This window comes from Stenella coeruleoalba, assembly GCF_951394435.1.
Source record: "Stenella coeruleoalba genome assembly, chromosome: 1".
Taxonomy (NCBI): Eukaryota; Metazoa; Chordata; class Mammalia; order Artiodactyla; family Delphinidae; genus Stenella; species Stenella coeruleoalba.
The window spans coordinates 96,324,086-96,343,190 of NC_137169.1; the positions used below are offsets into that span (position 1 = coordinate 96,324,086).

Here is a 19,105-nt window from a genome sequence, read left to right on the forward strand (position 1 = left end):
ACTGCCCTGCATCCCCCAAATTCTATCTTCTTGACCGTCTTCTATGTACTTCCTCTGCCACCTTTTCCTCCGCTTAACGACCCTTTTTATGCTTATGACTCCCCAGTCTGCATCTCTACCCTCTTTCCTGGACTTTATGCCCATATTTCTAACCACACTTTATTTTTTCAGCAAATTTTTATGGAGTGTCTGCTCTGTGTTGAAGACGGTCTCTGCCCCATGAAGCTTACACCCCAGCCAAGGAGACCGTCACTCAGCCCCCAGTCACACCACTAAGTCCTCAGTTACATTCATGGTGAGGGCCACAAAGGAGAAGCCATGTCTACATGGGAAGTGGACTGAATTCTTCTCCAGGTCGGGGGAGTGGATGGGGAATGGGGGAAGGGGAGTGGGACGTAGCAGCTTGGGGCAGAGAGGGCACAGGGACTGAAGGCTGAGTCAGGAAGGAGTGGGTGAGTAAGCATGAGAGCTGAGAAGGTCGTGGAGGTAGTGGGCTGCAGGGAAGGCTGAGGGGAGAGGGGTGTGAAATGAGGCTGGAGATGATGAGGGGCCTTGAAGGACATGTTAAAGATGTGGGCAAAAGTCTGCAAGCTGGAGGAGGGTGTGAGCATATCTGTGCTTCTAAAAGATCACGCTCGCTGCTGCGTGGAGAAAAGGTGACGGGACTAAGTCTGAGTCAGGAGGCGATTGTGAGAGTTCACGCGGATGGTGACTTTGCCTGGACTAGGGTTGTGGCAGTAGAATTAAACAGAACTGGCCAGATTCTAGAGGTACTTAGGAGATAAAATCTCCAGGATTTAGTGATAGATTTTGTGAGGGAGTAAGAAAGGGTTAGGGTTAGAAAGAGCAGGGTGGGTGTTAGAGGACCGTGGAGAGGGTTGGAGTGACCTTCATCAGAGTAGGGAAGTAAGTCGACCAGGGAGTCATAGGAAGGTGATCAGGCAGCAGGAGCAGTCCACCTGAGGTTGGAAACCATGAAGTCAGAGGGGGACCCATGTACCCCCATAGTGTGTTTTTCTCTAGAGAACTTAGTCTAGAGAAACCAAGTATTGAGTTCACTCAAGGTTGGGGTTTTACTGGGTAGACGTGATACAAAGGCAGAGAGGCAAGGACACCTGCTTATGTCTTGATATCCCCGGATGCTTCATTCTCAATATGCCTCAAATCCATTATCTCATTACTTTCTTCCCCAATGCTCCCCAAATCTGCTTCTCTTTCTAGATTCCTTACCTTGGTTAACAACAATACAATTACCCAATAATATCAGTAATAACAGTAATTTATTAAGCAGGTGATATCAGATGTGATACCAGATGTTTTAAAAGAATCATCTCCTCTGATCACCATAATAACTTTATGGAGTATGTGTTACGCATTTTACAGATGTGGAAACTGAGGCTCAGAGAGGTTACGTAACTTCCTCAAGGTTTCTAGTAAATGGCAGTCAGGATGAAAAGTTAGGTCTGTATGAGTCCAAAGTCCTTCCCCTTTCTCCTCACTGCACCACCTTCAAGTTCCCCGCCTTATAACCACCTATCTTGGATCCTTTCCTTTTCCTCCCTCCTACACAGGGTCAGTCATCACGTTCCGTTTGGTTTACGTCTGTCAAGCCTCCTGTATCACTTGCTACTGCCTGCCATGCCCCTCCACCCCGGCTCTGCATCGCTGGCTGGATCCACCAGAGTGGAAGCTCCACAAGGGCAGGGATCATTATCTGTCTTGTTTTCTGCCGTATCCTCAGGGCCTACAACAGTGCAGGCAAACACTAGGCTAACACTAAGTAGTGGTTGAGTCAAGAGATAAATGTCTATCAGAAGATAATTCTCCATGAGTGACTCAAGTTTCTGCAAGTCTCACGGGTAGAGGCATTGATGGCTTTTTGTTCCAGACTATCTTTTTGAGGAGGTTTGCGTTGCAAACAGCCTTGAAAGACAGAGATAGTGTCTCCCCCATTGGAGGCCAGGTATATTTGCCGTCCAGTATAATAAAGATAATGTCTCCCTCAGGAGCAAAAGTTGGCAGGTTTGCTTGCATTATAAAAAGACTGGGGTTTCCTAAGCTTGGAGCTCCTCAGCATGTGCAGTATCACCTGGGCCCAGCCGCACATCCCTCCCATGGGACTCGGGGGTTAGAGAAACTGATTTGAATGCTAAGCTCATGCTACCTGCTGTGCTATGAGTACAAAAGTCCTTTGTCTCTGGCCCAGGAGTCCTTTGTCTCTGGACCCGGAGTGAGATGCAAGGGTAAAATCTCAGAGCCTTCAGAATTCATGACAATGGTCCTACTGCCTTTCAGTAGAGCAACTGATAAGGCCTCCACCTCCCGTCCCTCCCAGACACCTGCCTCTAATGCCAAGGTCCCCTTAGTGTCCTCTAGAGCCGAGATAATTCATCCAGACTCCCCACACAGCCCTCCCAGGCCCTGAGGGATGGCGCCTACCTCCCTAACTGCACCTCCGCTCAGCCCACCCCTGCTCCAGCTCAGGCAGTCATCCCAACTGCACACCTTCTCCACTCTCTTGCACCTTTGCCCTTATCATGCTGTTCCCTCCACAAGGGTCATCCTTCACCCTTTCCACTGAAATCCTGTCCACCCTTTGCGGTCAGGATCCTGTCTCACCTCCTCCATAAGGCCTGCCCAGAGCTCAGTCACTCTCCAAGCTTCACTCACTTTACTCATCTTGTAGGGTCCTCCCATCCTTCTGTCTTGAATTGTGGCCTCCTGGGTAAACCCCACTCTGCCTCTCCCCGAGGTTCCATGCCTTCATCTCCCAGAGCGGTGATCTTCACAACTCCTGCAGCCCCTGGCATACAGTAGGAGCTCAATAGATGAGCGATGTATGGAGGAGTTGAACGGCACAGGAAAGGGTCTTGCAGAATGGTAGGAGGGAAGGACAGTGGAGTGGAAAAGTGTGGAGAAGAGAGTGAACAAATGCATTGAGGTGGAAGTGGCTAGGGCAGGGGAATAACCACTTTGTCGGGCGTTGAGTTCATACCAGGAGGCCGAAAGAGATGCGCCTGGAAAGATGAAGGAAGTGAGGCCCAGGGCTCAGAGGGCTTCGGCCATGGGGCTCCCATTCCTCTTTGAGGTTAGAACCTGGTAATGCTCCAGAATCTGGTTCCCTTGGTCAGGCGCCTCCAGAGGCTGCTCCCGGGGCAGCCCCCTGCCTCTCCTGCCCACCCCCTCTGTCTGGGTCGTCCATCAGAGCCTTGCTCACGGCCCCAGAGCCTCGCATTGACGCGGGCCCGTGCGTGAGTCAAGCCTGCGTCACGGCGCCCCGCCGCCAGGGTGGCCTTTCGCAAAACGAGGGAACAGCGCGCGCTGCGCTCCGCCCCGCTCCGTTCCGCTCCGCAGAGCCGGCGCGGCCAGGGCGCAGGGAGGGTGGCCCTCGGCGCCGGTGCCTGCAGCCTCACGCGCTATCTCCGCCGCGGGACCTGGGTTCCCGGACCGCTCCCCCGAGGGCCAAGCGCGCCGCGGGCGGGAGACGGGCAGGGACAAGCGGCGAGGAGAGGGAGAGAGGAGCGAGCAGAGTCTCGTGCGCCGGCGCGCGGCCCCGGGTCCCCTCCCAGCCCTGGCCGGGGCCCGTCGCCGCCACAGTCGGACTGCCCGTCGTGGGAGGGGCTGTGCGCCCGCGACCCGTCGGGAACCGCAGCTGCTCGGTCAGAGGTGCAGCGGCCGAGACCGCGCGACGGCCACGCGGGACAGGTGAGTCGCCGGCCGCGCCCCGTCTGGCTTTATGGGACCAGCCACCGCAACTTCAGCTATTCCGGCCCCGCCCCAGCCAGGGAGGCCTAAGGACCGAGGTGAGAGGCGGCGTTGCCGGGGTATCGACCCAGCTTTGCGAGGGCCCCGGGCTCCTCCCGCCACTCCAGCCGCCGTTGCCTGGCGACGGAGCCCCGGGGCCAGCGCTTCTCGGGCGCTCCGGGGGTGCCCTGCGCTGCGCTCACGGTTGGACACCGGACTCCAGCTTCCGGGGCTAAGAGGGCCCAAGAACTCCGGAGGTAATCGGGCAGAGTTGCAGAGGCAAGCGCCCGCGGAGGACCGGGGAGGAGGCCCGGCCAGAATCGCCGCCTGGAGCTGCGCGCCCAGGGCGCAGTTCCCTCGGGGAGGCTCCTGCGCTGCAGGAGACCCCAGCCCCATCCGCTCGGCTTCAGGCCCGTGACCTTGACAGTAACATTGGCGAGAGAAGCAGAGCGCTCACGCGCGAGATGAATATTTAATTCTCAGTCTTGGGGCTGGTCCTCGCTGAATTCGGAGCTAGCGGGGAGCCCATCCTCCCTCGAGGAAAGCGCATCTGGGAACCGAATGGCGGATATGGGGGGCGTGCGCGGGGTGCAGGTCTGGAGGGGGCACCGCCTCGGGAGAGAGGCCTCTGCCACGTTTATACCTGTGCGCACCGTGCTCTCTAGCGATGCTAGTGTGTCTAGCGCACTGTGCTCTGGGGAGGGCCGCTCCTGCAGGGGCGCGGTCTCCTGCTCTATCCTTTTAAAGCTCAAACAGCCCTGTCAGGGCTGCAAGTGTTCAGAAATCCCGAGGCCACTCACCTTACAGGACCCAGTCGCTGTGACGCGGAGTTAAAAAAAAAAATTGTTCCCACTCCTCTTTCATTCATTGAGAAAAAATTTAACGGACCCTTTGGATTAGGAAATTTTTAACCAGAGCTGCCTTTGGGGCAATTCCGCTGTGAGTATGAGGCAGGTGGGGTGGGGCTGGGGAGAGAAGTCAGGGGTGTAGAGAAGGAAGGTTCTTTTGAGGGCACTGCCCCTGCCTGTTAACAGGAACTTTCAGGAACTAAGAAAATCCTGTAATGGCTCGCCCCAAAATTCAACCAAAACTTTAGTTATGCTGTGCTGGACCTGCCGACTGATGTCTGAAGAACAAGGCCAGAGTGTGTGGAGGTTAACAGAGGGCTTCTTCCATCTCATGCTCTGCTTGCATTATCCCATGGTCTGGTGAGGTGGACCCATCACCTGGGCAGGAAGAACTTTGAGGTCACACCTGCTTGTCCTTGGCCATGGCCCATCCATGGGACCATGAGAAGCTCAGCTCCTCTGCTGGCTTTTTGTCTAATAGAGCAGCTGTGGCTAAGTAGGTGGTGAATTTCAGGAAATCTCTGCATCTCAGCCTGGAGGGTGACTCAGTGTAGAAGGCAAATTGTGCCCACCAGCTCTGATTGGAGTGAGTGTGTTTGGCCTGAGTCACACACAGTCATGTGTCAGCTGTTTGTGAGTTGAATGGAGTTTACCAGGACTTGTGAGTGGCAATGACCCAAGCTCTCAGTGTTTTGGAGTCACTGACCAAAGGTGAGCAAGTCTCCAGAATGAGCTAAGCAGAGCTCAGGCTGCCTGGCTGCTGGGCGAGGGTCCTGGAGCTCTGACCCCGTGGGGAAAGTGAGCAGGGCCGGGTTGGGGGGATGTTGGAGGAGAGGCTTGGCGGGGGGGGGCCTGTGATTTCAGTGAGAACTTGGCCCAGTGCTCTGCCATGTGCCAGCGTGGGGTGACCTTGGGCAAGTCCCTTTACTTCCTGAGCCTTGGTTTCCTCAGCTGTGAAGCAGGGATGCCAGTGGTACCTTCTCTTTTTTTTCTTTTTTTTGCGGTACGCGGGCCTCTCACTGTTGTGGCCTCTCCCGTTGTGGAGCACAGGCCCCGGACGCGCAGGCTCAGCGGCCATGGCTCACGGGCCCAGCCGCTCCGCGGCACGTGGGATCTTCCCGGACCGGGGCACGAACCCGTGTCCCCTGCATCGGCAGGCGGACTCTCAACCACTGCGCCACCAGGGAAGCCCCGCAGTGGTACCTTTTCTGCAGGCTTATTTTTGAGACCAGTGCTAGACATGTAGCAGATGCTCGTTAAATGTTAGTTCCCCACCCCTTTCCTTATGGGCCTTAATCAGAAGTGATTCTTTCTCTTCCTGTCCTTGTTTCTTGGTGTGAGAGGGGGCGTGGAGACAAATGAAAGTGGCAGGGCTTTCCATGGGGTTAAGAAGGACGCATAACTCAGCTTCAAACTGACCTATTCCAACCCTCAGGTCTCCCCTGGGAGACCCTGAATGGGGAAGCCTGAGTAAGAGCAGTGCTGTGGTGGGTGGAGTGGAAGGTGGGGGGTGAGGGGCTGTGCTGGGTCTGCTGGGTGCCGTTGGTTGCCTGCAGTTGCTTCAGGGTGAGACTCTAGCACAGGCTTTGACTCCTGAGATTGCTCATGGCTGTGGCCTACACCCAAGTTGCAGCACTCGCTAAACTTCACGGGTCCCTGCTCTTTGATCAGGTCTTGCCATCCCCCTCCGCACCTGTCCTGTCCATAATGGAGTTGGGAGCTGCAGAAGAACAGTCCAGGGGAGGCTAAGTTGGCCTTCCTGGAGAGGAAAGGAGTATATCTCCTGCCTTTCCCGAAAGATCCTGGGCCACTGGCTCCCTCCTGTAATATGTCCAGACCTGGTGTTGAGCTAAGGTGTGTGCACCTTAAGAGCAAAGGAAATATGGGGATCCCCAGGGCAGCAAGAAAGAAGCCATGCTGACCCAGGGGACTCCAGTCTGCTTCTGGAAATGTGCATGTGTTTGTGTGTGTGTGGGTGATACGGGAACCCTGGAATCACTGCCCTCCCGATTGGATCTGGGAGCAAATTCCAAGGATGATAAATACAGAGATGGGAGGATTCCTAAGAAGCAAGTTCCTTCTGCCTGTGCAGCATCCCTTCCCTGTGCTCCTTCCTGTCCAGGTTTGCTGCAGCAGGACAATTCATCATAAATCCCTTCAAAACTGCTAAGATAAGCAGCAGAACAGTTTAAAAGGAAGATGGATTTCGTGTTTTTCTTTTTCTGAAAACCAGGTCTGAGTTATTGCTTGCTCTCAGGCTGGGCTGCAAGAAGTCCTCACAACAAAATATCCGGGGCACCAGAATGGAAAAACTCTGTTAGCCCGTACAAAGTCCTTTTATAGCAGCGCTCTCCTGACTGCTGTCCCAGGCTTCCAGAGGTCAGAAGCACAGAACCGCAGGTAGATCTGTGTTAGTGCGCTGCCCCGAATGCAGGTGGGATGGTGATCTGTGGGGAAATGCCTAATGGCCTGCTTTTAGGAGGGCCAGGTGCTGGGTTCCAGCAGCTCACTCGGTGCTTGGCACACAGTCATAACATCCAGGTTTTTATTGAGGCGTGTGCTAAGTGCTTTATTCATACACTGTCTCGTTTAACCTTTGCTTCAGTCCCAGGAGGCATATTATTGCTCTCAGCAGTTTATAGATGTGGGACTTGAGGTTCAGAGAGGTTAACTAATTTGCTCAAGGTCACACAGTAGTGAATGGCAACCTGAGAATTTGAACTCAGGTCTGTCAGATTCCAGACTTCATGCTCTTGATGTCTATGTGGTGTGTCTCTGTAATAAGTTCTTAATAAATGTTGCTGATAACCTAGGCATTTACCCAGATGAGCTTGTCTAAACCTGTGAGTTTGGTTCTTTAAGCTGGTGCCCCGAGAAGGGGGTATGAGCCTCTACTAATGGGAAATTGGTAGAGAATGAACATATCTCGGTTTCTGAGTTTGGGGGAATACAGTATGTGCTTCCAGGTAGATTGGAATCCAGAGAACATCCCAGACTCCATCTTGTCCTGTCCTGTGCATCTTTCTCTTTCTGACCTCTGCCACCCCTGACCTCCCTTAAAGTTTGTCCAAGTCTGGGGTTGGTTCTGGGAGCAGTGAGGGTAGAGTCAGAGCAGATTGGAGGTTGCCCTGAGGATTTCTGTGTCTGCAGAATCAAGGACAGCCAGTCGCTGGTGGGAGCTCTGATGTGTCAGGTTTCTCTGCTGGACAGGGTGTGCTAGGGACCTGCAGCAGTTTCTGGTGAGGTCCCAGACCCCAGAGCAAAACTGCTAACACTCCAAGGTTATTTACAGCAGCTGCGGCATGGGCTGCCCAGAGGGATGTTGCTTGCTACCTGGTCCTGTCCTGTGGAGCCCACTCTCTTTATCCTTGGGGCTCCACCACTTGCATCCGTGGCTGTTCTGGGAAACTTGGCATCCTCCTGGCTCTCCATCTCTTCTCTCTCTCTGAGAAATCACCTGGAGGAATCGGCCCATACTGTCCTAGCCTGCCTGGCACCTTCAAACCACCTTTGATCACCGTGGGGAAGTTTCTGAAAGTGAGGGTGGATAGTTAGAATGTAAGCATCTCCTCCGCCCCCAGCAGACAAAGAGGTCTTCCCAGGAACCCTTGCTCCACAGGCAGCCATTTTGAGGAGATACAGCCTTGGGGTAATTCTCTCGCCCATCTCCCAACCCCCATGAATAATTTTAAAAATTAAAACATGGTTCATCTCTGGATAAATCCAGTTATTTAAGAAAAATATAATTAGATATTCACTGTGTACAGAAAACTCACATGTGAGAACATAAACTCAGATGCAGGATGGATTACTGTACCAAATTATTCTCACATTTAAAGCCAGGTATATATTGTTAGAGAATAATTTTGGGTCAGGTGAGGCCTGGGCAGCCTGAGTCCCCAACTTGGGAGTTGAGACCGAAAGGGCTTTTGTTCCGAGGCCTCCTGTGGAGTGAGGGTGGGGCGAGCAGGGCCAGAGGAAGTAACACTCCAGCTCCCAGGCCCCGGGGTCATCGCATCAGCTGCATTTGACCCACTGAGCTGCCACTCTGTCTTCCAGGACCTGATCACAGTTCATTTGAAGATAACAAGTTGCCTCTCGAGGTGTTCCATCATTTCTAATTTAATTACTGGTTTAATTAGAACGTCCATTGGATTCTTTGCACCACTGCTTTGCCACCTATTATTTCACTTGCAGATAGAATCTGTTGGTCCCCACCCCAAATTCCTGCTGGTTGCATTTTCTTTTTAATTATAAGACTTCTGGGCTCTGTGGTTTTAAATCCAACTCCAGGTCAGGAGTGCTGTTTGAGAAAGCTACCATTCAGGAGATGTGAGCAGTCACCTGGTGGAATGGCTCCAGCAGGTGCTGCCAGGTGAGTATTCAGGGAGGACGTGGACCTCCTCTCCCTGGGGGTCTACAGGGCGGAGAGCAAGCGTGCTCCTCTGCTGGGCAACCCGGCACTGGCTCCCAGAATGGCCTGGTGGGTGCTGTCCACGGTCCTGGCACACCTCTGAGACAACCTGCCTGCTAGTAATTCAGGGACTCCTTTGGAACCGCTGGAAGGGATCTCCTTGACCAGTCCCCAAATTGTATTATGACTCTAGCTTTGGGAAAGGGCCCAGCCAAGTGAGGGCTCCTGACCTCAGGGAGGAATGATGGTAGATGACTTGTTCCATTGTTGACTTGCTGAATGAGGTTCACGTATGTCACTTTGCAGTGTGGCATGGTGCATTGGAGAACTTCCTAACCAGGGCCCCAGAGGGGTGGCATGAGGCCCAGAAATAATGATGCCTTCATTCCTTGGAATAGCCTTGAGTGGCCTAGGGTGGTGAAGCCTCCTCCATTTACCCCAGTGTGCCACAGCTGTATTCTCTTCTCTGTGTGTCATCACATGTGGAAGGGTGTAAAGCACCAGTGTATTGGAAAGAGTATGGGCTATCGAGTGAGGTAGACCACAGTTTGGATTCCCTCTCCTCCGCTGCATGGCTCAGTAATCTTGTACATGGTAGGTAGCTTCCCTTAGCTTACGCTTCTTCATCTGTAAAATGAGAATTCCATTTTATCCCAAGTTATTTTTTGGGGGGGGTGGTAAATAACATATGTAAGCACAGTAGGTCTTCAAACATGTGTGCTCCCTCCACTGTGATCTCAGGTGTCCTGCTGGGAGTGCTTTTCTGCCCACCCCTCCACAAAGCCGCACTGAAGCCTGGTGAGGAAAGAGACACAAACGTTTCTGGTTCTCAGGAAAGAGACATCATGTTGGGAGTGTAATTAAGGGTTTCTGATCACTATTCCTTCAAGTGCTCTTCACAGTCTGGTGGGTAACTCAGGTAATTGGACACCCTTGATTCCTTCTGTCTCTCTCTGAGACAAGAGAAAATAGTGACTTTAAGAAAATCCAGGTCAGTGGATTTGGGCAGTAGCTGTGAGGACCCATCTGTCACCACCGTGAGCCTCCCATGAATAAGAAAAGAAGGGAGTGAGGCCTTCACTCGTTGCTCCTGGACTTTTTATTTTCACAACTGATTTAAAAAAATTTTTTTTTCCAAATCAGGACAGTCTCATGGATCTTCTGTTTGGGGCCTGTGTGCACTTCAGCACCCTGGGGGCCTCTGTTTCCCTCTCTCTTTAAAACCTAAACCTTATCCAATAGCCAGCCCAGGTCACCACCATCGCTAACCTACCATCCCCCCTTTTTCTTTTTTTTAAATTTATTTTATTGACGTATAGCTGATTTACAACATTGTGTTAATTTCTGCTGTACAGCAAAGTGCTTCAATTATACACACACACACATATATATATATATATACATTCTTTTTCATATTCTTTTCTATTATGGTTTATCACAGAATATTGAATGTAGTTCCCTGTGCTATACAGTAGAACCTTGTTGTTTATTCATTCTATATATATATAGTTTGCACCTGCTAATCTCAAAGTCCCAATCCATGTGCTTTTTAATTTGTACTATACTGATCTATTTAAAAAGTCAGGTGACATCAGTCCCCTGCTCGAACACTGCCAACAGCTTCCTGTTATCCTTGAGAGGAAACCCAAACTCCTTTCTATGGCCTGCGGGTCCTGCCTGCTCGGGATGCCAGTTATCCTCCTGTCTCAGCACCTCCCACTCTTCCCTGGCTCAGGATGCACTAGACACAGGGCTCTTCCTTTTAGTCTTTGAACTCACCAAGTGCTGCTCCTGCCTCAGGGCCTTTGCACTTACTGTTCCCTCTGCCCTGAATGCTTTCCCAGGATATCCACATGGCTTATTCTCTCACACTATCAGGTCTTTACCAGAGTTGCTTTCCTAACTCCCCTACATATTGTAGCATCCCTACCTCACTCCATCCCTGCTGTATTATATATTTACTTGTTATCACTATGGATACAGTCTATGCCTATATATACAATATTAATTACACATTTGTCTGGTTTTTATTTGTCCTCTGCACTGTAATATACATCCCCCAGGGCAGGCACATTATTTGCTCTGTTCTCTGCTGTACTAGGACAGGACGTGGTGCATAGTTAGTGTTCAGTAAATATCTGTTGAAGGAAGTAAAGGACAGGAGGGAGAGAGAGAGGGAGGGAAAATAGAGAGAGGAATTTTTAAAGTCCCATATTTCAGCAGTATCCCTAGTTTGTGGGAGTTTCTGGGCGTTTTTCCGTTCTCCTTCAGCCCAAGAGGGGAGTGGGGAATCAGTCGGAGCTCCAAGCACCTGCATCCCCCACCAGCCCCACGTGTCCTCAGGTACCTGCATGCTTGTTCCACACCAGTTCCTGGCCATTTCGGGACTGTGGGTGGTTGGGCCTCTGTTCCTGGTTGGACCCATTTCCCCCATGTTCTCACGAGGAGGGGCAGCTGGTGTGGGTTTATGGTGTGGCCCCTGCGTTTATCATTTTATCCTCATGACAACCCTGTGAAGTCAGAGCCTCATCCCCATATTTTCAGGTCCAGAAACTGCAACCAAAGGAGAAGGTGTACTTCCCCAAAGACTCCCAACTTGTAAGTGGCAGCAGAACTCAGACCCAGGTTTCCCTGGGTCCAAAACCCACGATCTTTCTGGGACAGTGTGGTGGTTGGGAGATTCTGGAGTCATCCTGTGTTGGTTGGGACTCCGGGCCTCCACTGTTTGACGGTGTGCCGTATTTCATCAATTCCAAGGTGTGGAATCTTGCCCAGTGTCACATCTTAAAATCAGGATGTGCAGTCAACAACGTCTCAGATTGGCTGTTGGTCAGGTGGAATGGTGGCCTAGTTGGGTGAAAGCCTTCCATGGACACTTTCTGGTAAGTTCAAGAAAGTACCAGCACCAGAGGATCTTAAGTTCAATGAGATATAGGTAATGAATCCCTCTGAGCCTCTACTTCTTCATGTGTAAAATGGGGATAAGAGAGGCACCAGCCTCATACAGTTATTGGTGGGGTTAACGGAGACGATGTCTGCCCTACACAGTGGCTGCTGTGGAGGTGACCCTCAAGAAGTATCACCTGCGTGCTGCTGTTGTCATTGTCATTATTACCACCCCACTCTGCCCTCAGCAACCTATATTCTAGTGCAAGGCTCAGGCATCTGTGGGGCAGCCGTGGTACTGCTCTTGGCTTGGACACCCTTGGGGCGTGCATCTCCCCCTCACCTGATATGGTAGAACTGAACCAAAAGATTTTGTTGGCACTGGCCCCGCCCACATTTTCCAGTGCCAGTTCCTCCCCCTGTGGACCATCTGCCCCTTTTCCTGCTTTCTTTCCTCCTTGACTAAGAAAACAAAATACCAGCTGCAGAGAACACGCTCAGCAAATGCAACAGGAAGGTGAGACGGGCTGCAGAAGATTCCACTGGCCCCTTTGCCTGTTTGTTGTCTGGTATGGTCCACCAGCCTCAGAAACGCTCCATGCCAAGACTGTCCCCGTCCAGTGTTTATTTCTCTCTGGTGAGGGTGGATCCTGTCTGCAAAGGGGAGAAAAGGAGGCACAAATCATGGCTCCTTTATCAAAGGCAAAAAGTCAATGAGCGACGGTCAGGCTTCTTAGTTTACCTTAGCTTTAAAGTGCCGCTTGGGGCATCAGATGCTCTTGGGATCAGGATGTCCTGTCAGAAAATGGGGAAAATTTGAAGCTGGAAAATTACATCAGACCCTAGAAAATTTGGGGAGTTCAAAATACTTTAATTCATTAATTCACGCACTCACTTCATTCATATCATATTTGTTGAGCACGTGTGGTAGTAAGTCACCAGGATTTGGCCTTGCAGAAGCAAAGATGCTGTCAATCTGGATAAGGACAGAAGACCACAGCACAAACCCAGCAAATCTGTGAAATGGAGTCAGAAGTAACCATCCTATTGATTTGACTTCTCAGTAAGCTTTTCTTGCTCTTTCTCCTTCTATCCATGTGGTAACCAGATGCAGTTGGTAGGTAAGCGCTGTTCCCTATTTTCCAGATGAATAAGGAACAGAAAACTGTCTTCCAAGGCCTGGGGTCCCCCTGACATGTGCTGCAGGGCTGTGCCGGATTAGAGCCCCCGGCTGGGCAGGCGACTTCTGGGAGGTTTACCGCCTCTTCTCTAGTCAGAGCTATTAGCTCTTCGCCCCGGCCTCTTTGTTTCAAAGGCAAAGGCAGTGGTTCAGATTTCAACATAGGAAGCGGGTTGTTCTTGGAGGGTAGGCAGGCAGAGACCCTGGAGCATCTGTAAATACCACATTCTGTCTGGTGTGCCAGGCCCTGCTGGGCCCGGGGCAGGCAGGAGGGGCACAAAGCTGAATACACCTTGGGTCCTGCCCTCAGGGAGCCTCGTGGTTAGAAAAGGAATCGGGCCTGTAAACAGCTAGCTATGCTAGAAAGCCAAACGGTAAAAGTGTAAAATAGTCTTATAAAGAGCGTGCTGAGGAGAGAGAAAGGGATACTCATTCTTACTTAGGGGACTGCGGAAGGTGTCACAGGTGAGACGGTGGGCCTCGAGCTGGGCCGTCAAAGACTAGAAGGTCCAGGAGGCAGAGGATGGGGAGTGGTGGGTGGGCAGGGGAGGTGGAAGGGGGCCCAGAGGAGGAGCTGCACATGTCTTGGCCAGGGCAGTGCGTTGGCAGTGGGTACAGAGGACGTGGTACCCAAGAAGCCGCCTCTGAAGGCCTGGAGGAGAAGTGAGCTGGGAGCCTGTTGCCGGCCTCTAGTGGAGAGAAGTTCTGAGCTAGAGCATGAGGGGTGGGAAAGGACAGATCTGAACCCACTGACAGGAATTTGCGACATGGGCATGAAGGGTGAAGGAGGGAGAGGCCAGGAATGGTGCTGGGTCCCTGCCCGTGCGTCCTGGGCGAGAAAACTCAAGGCGGGTGGCCAGCAGGCCCATCAGGACCAGTTTGCCCCACGTGACTGCCAGAGGTTCCAGTAAGACAATTAAAAATAATTTGGAGGATAATTTGGGTCTCTGATAACAGTCTGACCTGTTTCGGGCTCAGTGGAAGCCCAGAGGCTCTGAGGTAATTGGGACGACTGTGTGGGCCACCACCGCTTGTCACCTGGAAATCAGGAAGCTGTCAAGTTCCCTGAGAGGAAGGGGCCCGACCTTGCTTCCTTCTCACCACCGCCTAGTCCTGAGTTGGACCTTGGCAATATGGTGCGGGGAGCTGGGTGTTCTCCACGGCTTTCCTCTGCTGGGGGCTCTCACGGCTTCCCTGTGGTGGAGGTTTGCATTTACGAACGTGCAGCACTCTCTCCAGAGCCCCCCGACCCAAGAGCAGCAAAACTGGGCACGCCCCCCCGGGGCTCAGTGAAGCCAGCACTCGAGACCTGTGGTCCCCTTGGCGCCTATATCCCCAAGATGGCAGCTTGTCCACTCAGCTCCCCCGGGGTCTCCCTTGGAAAATAAGTGGCTCCCTTGAGCTTGTCCCCTGAGGTATCTGATACAAACTTACCGACCCCAGGAGGCAGGTGCTCAGAGGGTCCCCCGCCCCCTCTCTGGCTGCTGTTGAGCGGAGGGGCCTCTGGCTTGCCTCTGGTTTCAGGGTGAGCAGGCACCCCCTTGGGGTAATTGCTGAGCGCTGTGCTTGAAAAGTCGTGGAGCCGTCAGTCCTCTGGCAGGAGATATTTTTACCTGTCTGCCTCCTAGTGGCACTATTTTTTTCTCTTTTTAAGAAGATTCACAGCTCACTCCCTGGTCCTGCTTCTCTCACATGTGCTATTCTGAGCTGTAAGCTGCATCTGTTGCTAAGCGACAGATCTGGCAGCAAGCGCTTTCTTGGCATTCGAGCCCCTCTGCATTCTGCTTTAAGTAACGGAGGCATTCCTTTCCGAGAGTACCATGGACGGATGCGCTGCTTGGGAAAGCAACTTTATAACCCCCCCCCCCCCACTACTACAGGGCGATGATCTGAGTACGACTGGGTTGGCCGTCAAAGCATCCCCACAGTGCACCGGTGAGCTCTCAGCTGGCAGAGGGTGGCCTGACAGACCAGCCCAAGGACCTGCAGTGTCTAGTGCCTGGGGCTGGTCACCCCTTGCTCACACGCACGTGCAGGAGGGGCACTCCCTGGATAGATGCAGAGCTGAAAGAGCTTCAGAGATCATCCAGACCAAGTCATTTCACACACAGGGAAACTGAGGTCCAGAGAGGTCAGGGTGATGGTGCCAATTTGCACGGTTGGCTGGTGGCTGGTCAAGACCAGCACCGAGCCAGCCTCCCACTGCTTGGATCTCGGCTGGCTCCACGGTCCGCAAAGGCAGGGGCAGAGAGGAATCTGCCCCCACCCCCGGGTTTTCTCTGATCCTGGCACTTGTCCCCAGCAGTGCTTTGGGGTCCCTGGCTGGTACACATTGGATTCCTGGGCCCTGGTCTGAAAGCTCACCTTTCCCCACAGACGGCCTCCAGGCTTCAGGGAACTAGTGCGTGCAGGGAGGGAGGGTTGTTCTGAGTCACTGCTGCCACCTTCCCTTTAAAGGCACGGAGAGAGCACAGGAGTGAGGACGCCTGGGTGCTGACAGCTGTGTGATGTGAGCCATGCCCTGTCCCACCCTGGGGCATAGCTGTCCAGCTCACTTCCCGGGCCGGGCTGTGAATCCGAGATGATAAGAAGAGGTGACGTTTGTGAGCACTTGGTGGGGGCCGGTCCCCTTCTGAGACCTGTACAACCTGTCCTCCTCATGACATTGCAGAGTGAGCACTGCTGTCCTCGCTGACGCTGAGGAAACGAGCTCAATACGGTGAAGAAGCTTCCCAGACTGGCAGTTGGTAAGGAGCGAAGCTGAGATTCGAACCCAAGCAGTTCGGCTTCGGAGCAGAATCACCCCGTACTGTGCCCGTAGACCGTGTAAAACATGTTTTTAAATGGTTTCAAACTATTGCAAATTTGAGCTATAGTTTGAGTAATAACACTGCTAGACTTTACTATGCGGCCATGTTTTTATCAGTAATAACCTTACTGATCTTTGGGCCCAGGATCTGGCGCCGCATGGCCTGTACCTGCTTCCCTTTGACCCTGGGGCGGGTGAGTGGGCCTGGGCTTCGCGGGGTGCTGCGCCACCAGCCTCAGGGTGCTGTCACTTCTCGCAAACAGAAAAAGACATCTCCGGGCTGGTGGTGTTGCAAAATGCTCTCCACCCTCCACCCCACTCCCCCCCCCCGCAAACTCATTTTGGCTTTTCCTGAGGAGAAACAGGGCACTTATGTAACAGAATATAAATAGGGGGACTTACATATTTTTAAATGAATAAAGGCAAACAACACCAGGCTTCCAGGTAGCAGCCTCTGTCATTTGGGTCCTTCCTGGTGTCAGGCCCTGCACTAGGCACTTGGTATGCATCTGCTCATGGAATCCTCACGCAGCCCTGCCCGGGAGGCAGGAACTGTCATTAGATAGAACATTTTCACCCAAGAGGGAGCCTGATGCTCGCATAATTCAAGTGAGGTGGCTGCCCCCTCACTCGGCACCAGCTGATGTCTTTTTTTTTTTTTTGCCATGGTTTCCTTTTTTTTTTTTTTGACATCTTTATTGGAGTATAATTGCTTTACAATGGTGTGTTAGTTTCTGCTTTATAACAAAGTGAATCAGTTATACGTATACATATGTTCCCATATCTCTTCCCTCTTGCGTCTGCCTCCCTCACACCCTCCCTATCCCACCCCTCTAGGAGGTCACAAAGCACGGAGCTGATCTCCCTGTGCTATGTGGCTGCTTCCCACTAGCTAGCTATTTTACGTTTGGTAGTGTATATATGGCCATGCCTCTCTCTCACTTTTTCACAGCTTACCCTTCCCCCTCCCCGTGTCCTCAAGTTCATGCTCTAGTAGGTCTGTGTCTTTATTCCTGTCTTACCCCTAGGTTCTTCATGACCTTTTTTTTTTTAGATTCCATATATATGTGTTAGCATACGGTATTTTTCTCTTTCTGACTTACTTCACTCTGTATGACAGACTCTAGGTCCATCCACCTCACTACAAATAACTCAATTTCGTTTCTTTTTATGTCTGAGTAATATTCCATTGTATATATGTGCCACATCTTCTTTATCCATTCATCTGTCGATGGACACTTAGGTTGCTTCCATGTCCTGGCTATTGTAAATAGAGCTGCAATGAACATTTTGGTACATGACTCTTTTTGAATTATGGTTTTCTCAGGGTATATGCCCAGTAGTGGGATTGCTGGGTCATATGGTAGTTCTATTTGTAGTTTTTTAAGGAACCTCCATTACTGTTCTCCATAGTGGCTGTATTAATTTACATTCCCACCAGCAGTGCAAGAGTGTTCCCTTTTCTCCACACCCTCTCCAGCATTTATTGTTTCTAGATTTTTTGATGATGGCCATTCTGACTGGTGTGAGGTGATACCTCATTGCAGTTTTGATTTGCATTTCTCTAATGATTAGTGATGTTGAGCATCCTTTCATGTGTTTGTTGGCCATCTGTATATCTTCTTTGGAGAAATGTCTATTTAGGTCTTCTGCCCATTTTTGGATTGGCTTGTTTGCTTTTTGATATTGAGCTGCATGAGCTGCTTGTAAATTTTGGAGATTAATCCTTTGTCAGTTGCTTCATTTGCAAATATTTTCTCCCATTCTGAGGGTTGTCTTTTGGTCTTGTTTATGGTTTCCTTTGCTGTGCAAAAGCTTTTAAGTTTCATTAGGTCCCATTTGTTTATTTTTGTTTTTATTTCCATTTCTCTAGGAGGTGGGTCAAAAAGGATCTTGCTGTGATTTATGTCATTGACTGTTCTGCCTATGTTTTCCTCTAAGAGTTTGATAGTGTCTGGCCTTACATTTAGGTCTTGAATCCATTTTGAGTTTATTTTTGTGTACGGTGTTAGGGAGTGTTCTAATTTCATACTTTTACATGTAACTGTCCAGTTTTCCTAGCACCACTTATTGAAGAGACTGTCTTTACAGTTGCTGGGGTGGAGGCATCCAGGGTGGAGGGCAGGGGCTTTGAAGTCAGACAGACACTTCATTCATTCACTCACACACTTAACATACATCTCCTGATGTATACGCCTCTGCTCCGATGTCCCCTCCTCAGAGACGCCTTTCCAGACCATAATATAGCAGCCCTCCAGCTCGCGAGCCACCCCACTCTCTACCCCATGTTATTGTCTTTATAGCAAAAATCACCCCTGGCTCTTTTATCTGTGTATTTCTTTCTCTAGTATCTGGCCTTTCCACTAGAAATATAACCTCTGCAAGAGGAAGCCCTTGGCTTATTTTGTTTGCTGCTGTATCCCTCACACCTGGAACAGAGCCTGCTACAGAGAAGGCACTCATTTAATGTATGTCAAGTCAATGAATGAGTGAGTGAATGAATGAATGAGTGAATGAAATGGGCTCTCAAACCCGGGCCTCTCTGACTTCAAAGCCCCTGTCCTTTACCATGAGAGACGACTGTCTTCTTCCAGTGTCCCACCCCCCTTGCTGCTGAGTTTGACCCAGTGGCTTTGGGCAATTCACCCCCTCTCTCTGGGCCTCAGTTTCCTCATATATAAAATGAGAATGTTGCTAGGATCCCTCAAACTTTAATATTCCAAATGTTGGACTCTGCTGTCACATGAGCATATTCACTGGGCACAGACGGTTCTAGTCATGATTGAAAGCCAGCCCAGTGTCTCAGCTTGCAAGTTCGCACCGGCACTTTGCTTCCTGCAAACCCGATGGCCTAGGAGGACCCCGGGCCCCCATCCTGCAGTGCAGGATGTTCGTGCACATCAGTGATGTCTTGGGAAGGAGGAAGAAGCTTATATTGAGCTGATGCCTATGGTTTCCGTGATGCTGCTGCGGGTATCCTTCTCTGGATTTACCAGAAGGTGTTCATTTTGTCCTTGAGCCCACTTAGTTTAAAATGATGCCTTCCTCCCCTCCCCCCTGCTTCTCATGCTGGTGACCAGAGCTGCCACTCACTAATCTATTTATGGGGAAATTAGAGAATTTATGTTCTCTGATTGGTCAGCCTCAAGATAAATTCTGCAGACTTGCAGGAATCCCCCTCGGTTTTCTCCAGTCGTGGCAAGATGAACAGTGCGTCATATCTC

General features: G+C 51.3%; 1 protein-coding gene across 1 annotated transcript in view; it reads left to right on the forward strand.

Moving 5' to 3' along the window:
• Nucleotides 1–3,306: 3,306 nt before the first annotated feature.
• The window catches only part of SLC6A17 (solute carrier family 6 member 17), a gene marked incomplete at its 3' end in the record, with an annotated part of 49,051 nt that continues 33,252 nt past the window's right edge, over nucleotides 3,307–19,105 (forward strand). The window contains exon 1 of the mRNA XM_079923882.1: nucleotides 3,307–3,705. The remainder of the gene's footprint in view (nucleotides 3,706–19,105) is intronic.